General features: G+C 37.0%; 1 long non-coding RNA gene and 1 other non-coding gene across 2 annotated transcripts; both read right to left on the minus strand.

Moving 5' to 3' along the window:
• Window positions 1-3,143: 3,143 nt before the first annotated feature.
• On the minus strand, window positions 3,144-4,540 carry LOC113472084. Its single transcript, XR_003394549.1, has 2 exons — window positions 4,400-4,540; window positions 3,144-3,324 (listed from the first exon to the last, which is right to left on the minus strand). It is a non-coding gene; the product is annotated as an uncharacterized LOC113472084 (long non-coding RNA).
• A 4,884-nt stretch (window positions 4,541-9,424) lies between these two features.
• On the minus strand, window positions 9,425-9,496 carry Trnac-gca. The gene has a single exon. It is a non-coding gene; the product is annotated as a tRNA-Cys (tRNA).
• Between the last annotated feature and the right edge of the window lie 149 nt (window positions 9,497-9,645).

The following is a 9,645-nucleotide window of genomic DNA, read 5'->3' on the forward strand; positions in this document are numbered from 1 at the left end:
AAAGTTGTACAAAAGATGATTGATAAAGTTAACTCAACTCACTTTGAGTACATGGTATCCCTCCGTCCCTCCTCCAGGAATTTCAACACTTTGAGAGCCTCCCATGGTTTCAAATCAAGCTGGAACTCTTCTTGACAGATGGTACACTGAAGGAAACGCTTTCCACCTCTTTAGAAAAGTCGGAAAACTGGTAAAAAGGCTGAGAACATTTCAATTTTTTTCAGAAAGTTGCCTACTTGCCTGCCCTGTTGACGTGAAACTTTTTATATTTCCGACTTGTTTACATTTCTTATCAGCTGATCGCGGGGACGAAGTTTGTGAAATGGCCGCTAGGTAGCGACAAAAATCGTACTGTATTCATTGCACATTGCATAACTACCGAGTATTGTCAGGCGTTCATTGGATTCTGGTGCAAGCGACACATCCACCAAAAATAGAGGATGTGACAGTTACACCGTGGTAAATTTCTTATTCATTGCACATTGCATAACTACTGAGTATTGTCAGGCGTTCATTGGATTCTGGTGCAAGCGACACATCCACCAAAAATAGAGGATGTGACAGTTACACCGTGGTAAATTTCACAATACCTGCATGAGCAGCATGAGTTAATGAGTTTGATAAGAAAACTTATGTTAATAAAGCGTTCGGCGTGGCGAGTATTGGTTGGGTGACAAAATGACCACACTTCCTCAGGGCATTCAGTAGTAGGTACCTATTTATCCAAAATTTGGCCAGAGGTGGGACAAAGGGCCAGAGGTGGTCCATTTCCTTTCGGTTTATGAAAATTCCTAAGGAAAAATAGAATTAAAAATAAGCAGACATTTTAATTTTATAAATATTTTTTTCTTTTCAACACAGATATATTTTGAGATCGCACAAGGTATAAGATTATAGAGAGGTATTTTAATTATAAGATTTTTTACTTTCCTCAAGCCGAGTTCACACTACTTAACAATTTACCTGACAAGTCTGGTAACCTGTTGCTGGTGGCTTGTACATTTTTCTCAAGATTACTGTCCTAACACAAGAGATAATGGTCAGGACTATAATCCGACTTTAAATTCAACTTGAACTCTTGAAATTAAACAGTTTTACTGTCTGAAAATGTCAATCAGATTGCCTGATCCCGGATTAATATTGTTCCAGGTACCTATTTTTCTTATTGAAAAGGTATTGTTTCTAATTTCAAAAGTTCATCTTCACAGGAAGCCGATCCATGAAGGTGGGAAAAAGATACACAGGCGTGCTTACTAGAACTTGGCCTGGCGCACTGGAACTTGGCCTGGCGCATTGGAACTTGGCCTGGCACATTGAAACTTGTGTGAATGTCGTGCGCTCAGATAAATGATTTATGTGGGACAAAGACTTCAAATCATTTTGTACCCTCTTAAAATAAAATAAATGGTAAAAAGGAGTTTTGAACTCTGTCCGTAACCCCGGTGATTTCTCCAACTAAACTTGTCAAACAAACTGTTATGTAGACCTGGCTTGAGGAAAAGTGTAAGAATAGGAAATTGTTATTTTTTGTGTAGGAGAATAGGGTTAGGTTTTTTGATGTATGTACAAAGTGTTGCAATAAAATAGAGATTCAATAAATGTATTTATAATCAAGACAAGTCCAGCCGTTTTTTCCTTGAGGTAAGATTTTTGAGTTATCCAAGATTTTCTCTCAAAAAAAGGGCCTTTTCCCTTCTTTGAAACAATAAAAATACGAAATGCAGTGTCAAAAATTAAGACCGCGGAGCGGGCTATGTTCAAAATGTTGGATGTTTTTTTTTTTTTTTTTTTTTTTTTTTTTTTTTTTTTTTTTTTTTTTTTTATTCTGGGGGGTAACCCCGGTGATTTCTCCAACTAAACTTGTCAAACAAACTGTTATGTAGACCTGGCTTGAGGAAAAGTGTAAGAATAGGAAATTGTTATTTTTTGTGTAGGAGAATAGGGTTAGGTTTTTTGATGTATGTACAAAGTGTTGCAATAAAATAGAGATTCAATAAATGTATTTATAATCAAGACAAGGGAATCCAACACGAGTAAAACCGAACACTAAACGCTAACAAACACGAATATTTATGGCCTGTCCAAGAAGAGTGAATTTTAAATATTTCATATTTAATTCACAGAGAAAATAAGATCAAAGTTAATTTTATTTATATAAAATGGTAATTAAATATTTCAAGTACAAATGTAGGTATTTTCGTAGGTAATTTGTAATTTCATCAACTGATTTATTTGGTTCAAAATAACATCATAATTAAACTTTCGTCTGCACGAATCGAACCGTGAATGGACGAATTGAAATTCAAAATACTCATGAAGGTGTGAAGGACATTGAAGAAGTGTGAAGAGCATTTAAGGGCATATGAAGAGCAAATGTAAAAAACACTTCACAAGTTAAATTACGAGGTAGCCAGTCGAGGTTTTTGTTTCTTGACAAAGTCCTGCGCCATTTTGTCCCACTGTCTTTTTACAATATGGGTTTACTTACTCGTATTTTCATTTAAACTTTAAAGGAAAAAAAACTGACCATTTCTGAGACTCCAACCCGTCGCACTCACCTGCCCTCTCCCTGCCAGTCGCTGTCGGGTGTGATCGTGACTCAAGGAAATCTTATAAAATTCAATAATTTTAGCAAGTTTCGATCATACAGCCGGCTATTTTGTCGGACTCAAAGGTCAAAATGAATGGGAGAGGAAAGAAAAACTACCTACCATACAAATTTTATTCCTGAAAGTGGACGTTAATTTTTTTCCCCAAGTCTTAAAAAACACGTTTCTGGCAAAGTTTACTGTACTAGTAAGTTTTTTCAAGTCTTGAAAAACACGTTTCTTACAAAGTTTACTGCACTAGTAAGTTTTTTCAAGTCTCGAAAAACACGTTTCTTACAAAGTTTACTGTACTAGTAAAAAGTTATTTCAAGTCTTGAAAAACACGTTTCTGACAAAATTTACTGTACTGTTGAAAGCATCCTCCTCATAAGACAAGTTCAAAGTATAATATATCTAATAGTCGATATTATTAAAATTATTTAGGCAGTTAAAATGCGTAGGCTTTACAATAGTTGTGAGAGGACATAATTTTTTATATATTTATAATTAATATTCATTTATTTACCATTAGGATCTAGCGGGATCACATCTCTCGCGTTGAGTATTTCTATACACAGACTATCATGGTGATAGTACACTCTGACATTGAGTACGCCATACTCTGTACTCTCTACGTTGAGTTGTTCATGAAGACGATCGTGATAGTAGAGGATGATGAGCTGCTCCGTGTCAGATTTGAAGTAGGAGAGACGAATCCGGATGGCTTGGAACAGATCTGAAATAAAACAAAAGAGAATGGGCTTTTGATTTTTTTTTGTGTTTTCGGTCTATTGTTAGTGCAAGTGTCTCTACCAGTGGCGTAGCGTGGTCTAAATTCAAGTGTAGGGCGTGTTGGGCTCATGCACAGGTCTACCAAGTCCCATCACAGTACATGCCATTAATATTTATGGGCATTAGAGTGAACTTTTGAGTTGTATGGCCGCCATACACGCCATACATACACGCTACGCCACTGGTCTCTACTACTACCTATCATTACCTGTTGTTTTACTTTCCTTTTTTACTTCATTGTCACTCTCTACTAAGTACCACCTATTAATTTACATTTACCTTTTTTTTCTAGTTAAGCAAGGTCTTTTTACTGAATTGTTAGTTGTATGTATTATTCTTTAACCCATCAAATATACGAGACCTTGTTTAGACTGCTGGGGTAAAGGGACTTTTCAGTCCTATTCGGGCAATATAAACAAGGTATTAACCAAACCAAACCAAGTGTCATACAGCCATCAGGCAGACCTGAGAGTACCTGGTCAGGTGTACCTCTCAAGCCTACCTGATAGTGATTGGCTGGCCTTAGGATAAAGCTTTCCCCGGGCGGGAGTCGAACCCACGACCAAGGCAGACTCGCCACATTTTAAGCTAGCTTTGCTAACTAAATTTTCCTTTATTTCGTTCGACGTGCCTTCATGTCCTGGCTTCGGTTGTCACCAGCGAAAAATTGGAACTTACCGCTCTTACTAGTAGCTCCATGGTACTTACCGCTCTTACTAGTAGCTCCATGGTACTTACCGCTCTTACTAGTAGCTCCATGAGTATAAAGCAAACCAAACCAAGTGTCATACAGCCATCAGGCAGACCTGAGAGTGCCTGATCAGGTGTACCTCTCAAGCCTACCTGATAGTGTTTGGCTGGCCTTAGGATAAAGCTTTCCCCGGGCGGGAGTCGAACCCACGACCAAGGCAGACTCGCCACATTTTAAGCTAACTTTGCTAACTAAATTTTCCTTTATTTCGTTCGACGGGCCTTCACGTCCTGGGTTCGATTGCCACCAGCCAAAAATTGGTACTTACCCCCTGTGAGAAGATCAACGGGCAGACCCTTGCCTTCCGCGTGGAAAAATTCGACCAGATGATCCAAAGCTTCGTACAGTCTCTCGTAGAAATTGTATGTCTTCTCCACACTGTTCCCTTCCGTCTGTAAGCTGATCTCTTCCAGGACGTATTCCCATATGCTGAAATGAATATACAAGAAGAAAAAAAATGTAAATGCAGTTTCTTGTGTTATTATGTCACAACTTTGGTGCTCACTGCAGCATTGTAGGATTTTCCCAACATCCCTGTTAGAAGATCAACGGGCAAGCCCTTGCCTTCCGCGTGGAAAAATTCGACCAGATGATCCAAAGCTTCGTACAGTCTCTCATAGAAATTGTATGTCTTCTCCACACTGTTCCCTTCCGTCTGTAAGCTGATCTCTTCCAGGACGTATTCCCATATGCTGAAACAAATATCAAAGTTAGCCACCCTAGTTAGCTTGGAGGGTAGCGCGTGTACCTTGTAAGCGCTGGGTCGCGGGTTCGATTCCCACCCGGGAAGGATTTTATCCTGAACTTCTCTTCGCTTTCGGGACAATAAGACCTCCGACGTTACAGTTTTCTCTATCAAACCCCTTAGGGAAAAAGTAAAGGATAATATATGTGCCAATCTGACTATTATATCCTAAGCTATCCCAAAACTGTCCTGATGATGGATATCCTACTGAATACAGAAATGAAAACACAGGTGGTTGAATTTTGAATTTTGTTTTATTTCCTATTTACGTTTCACAATTCTGGCATTTTGAGATCCATCTTGAATTTTCTTGTTTGGGATTTGAGAGCACATTTTGAAGCTAGTCTTCGTACTGTTGGGAATTTTGAGGATTTCTTGTAGAATTTTGGAGACTGATACCGTCTTGAATTTTGAGGATTTCTTCTAGAATTTTGGAGACTCATACCGTCTTGAATTTTGAGGATTTTCTTCTAGAATTTTGAGACTCATACCGTGATTGGTATGGATGTAAAAGATTGTCTTGAAGTAATGTGAAAGTGGTTCCGAGGTACAATCTTTTTTATAAAACAAAGTTTGTTCTCCTGTCCTGTCTTCCTTCTCTCTTCACTTTCAGGACGATAAAACCTTAGTTACAGTTCCCTCTTGTTTCCTGATATTCGACATCGTAGAATGGCTGATATAAAATGAAATTACGTAATCATTGAACAGATGAAGTGAACAGCCAGTACTTGTGTTTACCCAACCCACGTATTTGTTGGGAGCACGGTCGTTCTACAATAATCTACGTACCTAGGTAGGTACATAGGCAAAGTACATAAATCTACATTGTAACATCTGAATTCTAAACCGAATCGAGATTTTTTTTTAAGAGGTCACATTGTCCCGAAATCGAAGAGACAAGGAATATAAAAGAACGCCAACCATTCCGAGAACAAAAATTATCCGTTCAGGATAAAATCCGCCCCGGGCGGGAATCGAACCAGCAGCCTAGCGCTTACAAGGCAGACGCACTACCAACTAAGCTAACTAGGCTGGCTCTTGACTTTTAGTTTTACAAATTTAACATATTTTATCGATACGCGTATTTCGGGTGTGCTCAATTTGGTTTGCACAAAACTGTGATATTCAGGGTCGTACTTACTTACCTATAAAGTACACGTTCAAAGTTTCTCGGTATGAGGGCTGAGTTTAAGGCTAGTAGATGATTGTCTAGGTACTCGGATAGGGGAAGTAAAGCCTCACAGGTATTACTAGTGTACTTACCTATAAAGTACACGTTCAAAGTTTCTCGGTATGAGGGCTGAGTTTAAGGCTAGTAGATGATTGTCTAGGTACAATTTTGTACCCCGCCTTTTATTCACTTCATAATTTGTGTCCTCCTACTTCACGTATCTTTTATTCTGTTTCTAGTGGACATTGCCCACACATAGTCGACACCTCTCCGTCGATTGATGTCGACTGACACTGTTCACTACCTTGACAACATAGATCCACATCGACGATCGATGTGTTGTGACACAGATTTAGACAGAAGTTCCGCTGCCTTTCTCACTCAAAGGATATCCTATGGCCGCTATTGGCTTTAAAAAATCTGGTGTGAACATCACACGACTTTCCTTATCCTATTGAATGGTGCTTATTTGGGTGTTCTGTTTTGACATTTACAATATCTCTAACCGTTTAGTCAGTATAGCTGAAAACCGTCAAAAAGCGGTCGAAACCCGCCAAAAAGCGGTCAAAATACCGCCAACCGCAGCACCTATTTTAACCAAACGTAATCCACCTTGAATTTTCTTGTTTGGGATTTGAGAGCACATTTTGAAGCTAGTCTTCATACTGTTGGGAATTTTGAGGATTTCTTGTAGAATTTTGAGAGTCATACCTTCTTTAATTTTGATAATTTCTTCTAGAATTTTGGAGACTGATACCGTCTTGAATTTTGAGGATATCTTCTAGAATTTTGGAGGTTCATACCTTCCTGAATTTTGAGGATTTCTTCTAGAATTTCGAGGACTCATACCGTCTTGAATTTTGAGGATTTCTTCTAGAATTTTGAAGACTCATACCTTCTGGAATTTTGAGGATTTCTTCTGGAATTTTGGAGGTTCAAACCTTCTTGAATTTGGATTATTTCTTCTAGAATTTTGGAGACTCATACCTTCTTGAATTTCGAGGATTCCTTCTATAATTTTGGAGGCTCATGCCTTTTGGAATTTTGAGGATTTCTTCTAGAATTTTGGAGGTTCATAACTTCTTGAATTTTGAGGATTTCTTCTAGAATTTTGGAGGTTCATAACTTCTTGAATTTTGAGGATTTCTACTAGAGTTTTGGAGATTCATGCATATTTACGTTTCACAATTCTGGCATTTTGAGATCCATCTTGAATTTTCTTGTTTTGAATTTGAGAGCACATTTTAAAGCTAGTCTTCATACTGTTGGGAATTTTGAGGATTTCTTTAGAATATTCATGCCCTTCTTTAATTTTGAGGATTCCAGGAATTTTGAGGATTTCTTGTAGAATTTTAGAGACTCATACCGTCTTGAATTTTGAGGATTTCTTCTAGAATTTTGGAGACTCATACCTATTTTAATTTTGAGGATTTCTTCTAGAATTTTGGAGATTCATACCTTCAGGAATTTTGAGGATTTCTTCTAGAATTTTGGAGGCTCATACCTATTTTAATTTTGAGGATTTCTTCTAGAATTTTGGAGGTTCATACCATCTTGAATCATGAGGATTTCTTCTAGAATTTTTGGGATTCATGCCTTATGTAATTTTAAGGATATCTTCTAGAATTTCGGAGACTCATACCTTCTGGAATTTTGGTGATTTCGATGAATATTTTTGAATGGTAAGTAGTTTTTTTTTTAAATTTGTATATTTTCTTCGATTTTGAAAATTTTCTGGAAATTTGAAAATTTCTCTCAAATTTTGAATCTGTACTCTTTCTGGAATTTGGATTGTTTTCTAGTAGATTTGAATCTTGATACTTTCTTAAATTTTGAGTAACGTTCATACTTCTTCCTCTGGAATTCTATGGATTACTTCTTTAAATTTGGAGTTATTCATTGTTGGTAATTTTCATGTGCTCACTTCTTTTAATTTCGAAATTTTCTTCTAGAATTTTGATGGCCTCTTTTAGAATTTGACTGTTTCTTTGAAGTTGTGTTTCTTGTGAAATTTTGGTTTTCTCCTGTTCTTTGTCTGTATTAGACTATGGAGAATTAATTTTGATTTTTTGACTGCTTTTTGTAATTTTGAAATATCCTTCTAGAATGTCGATGGCTTCTTTTAGAGTTTGATTGTGTTCGTCAGAATTTAGGTTTCATTATAAATTTTGGGTTTCTCCTCTATTTTGTCGGTATCTTTGTATTTGAGTTACTTCTAGAATTTAAACTACAAGTAGGTAGGTAATAATTTTGACGATTTCTCTTCTTATAGGACTCTCTTGTAATTTTAATTTTGAAATATTTTCCAGAGTGTCGATGATTTGTTTCTTTTAGAATTTGATTGTTTTGTGAGAAATGGGGTTAAATCTTGGGTTTCTTCTTTGTTTTGTCGGTTGCTTTTGTATTTGAGTTTCTGCAAGAAATTGGATTTCGAGTTTTAATTTTGACGATTTTTTTCTCAATATTTTAAGTTTTTTTTTTTTTTTAAATGTGTTTTATGGTTTTGACTTGATAATATGATAATTTTTTATTCTGGTCAATATTTTGTTGTTCTTGCTATTTTTTACTTTACCTTTATAGTCACCTTTTATTACTGCTAGTTTGCTGGTCAGTATGCTAGATTTTGTCCCTCATTCGTATCCGTTTCATGTTCTGTGCAAGCTTCGTTTCTGACATATTCTTTGTTTCTTTTTCAATCTTGGCATTATCGTTTTCAAATTTCTCCGCCTCCTTCTCTTCTCTCTTCTTCTCCTCTTTCGTTGTTTCTTTTCGCAAGAGGACGCTGCCTTCTTCGCAAGAGGACGCTTCCTCATTCTTCATCTATGATTCGTTTACAAATCGTCTGAACCATTCATGCAATCGTAGCTTTGTTTACTTCTGATCTGTTTTTGGAGAACCAGGTTCTCGGATTCTTCACCCATGATATTCGCCTTCCAACTTCCAACACTCCTTTTGAGGAATAGGATATTCTAAACTTTAAGGATTCTAGCAATGATTCTTGTCCTGGTTGTAGAAACGTCTACTGTGTGAACAGATAGGTAGATGACTTCTTGAATCGGAGCGGTGTGTTGGATTACATATTTCGAAAATTTTGTGTATTCTTTTTTTTCAACTTAATTTTTCATTTGGAAATTTGGTTTTGTGTATTTAAATGTAACATGATTGACTGGGAAAAGATTGGAAGCCAGTATAATAGGTATGTACGTATTCCTTATATTGGCTTCATTTATGCTTTTTTTTCGAAATGGAAGGGAGAACGAGAACAGGATACTGGGAAGCGAGCCGTTTCGAGAACGACTTTAAAGGTGGGAATCAAACCTGCAAGTCAAGTAAGATATAAAAAATACTATTTTCAGTCCAAAAGGGTAAAAAATTCAAGGGGGCACCCGGATTTGAACCGGGGACCTCTCGATCTGCAGTCGAATGCTCTGCCACTGAGCTATACCCCCAGTTGATATTCGACATCGTAGAATGGCTGATATAAAATGAAATTACGTAATCATTGAACAGATGAAGTAAACAGCCAGTATTTGTGTTTACCCAGCCCACGTATTTGTTGGGAGCACGGTCGTTCTACAATAATCTACATACCTAGGTA

Source organism: Diaphorina citri, unplaced genomic scaffold, assembly GCF_000475195.1.
Source record: "Diaphorina citri unplaced genomic scaffold, Diaci psyllid genome assembly version 1.1 scaffold3839, whole genome shotgun sequence".
NCBI lineage: Eukaryota > Metazoa > Arthropoda > Insecta > Hemiptera > Psyllidae > Diaphorina > Diaphorina citri.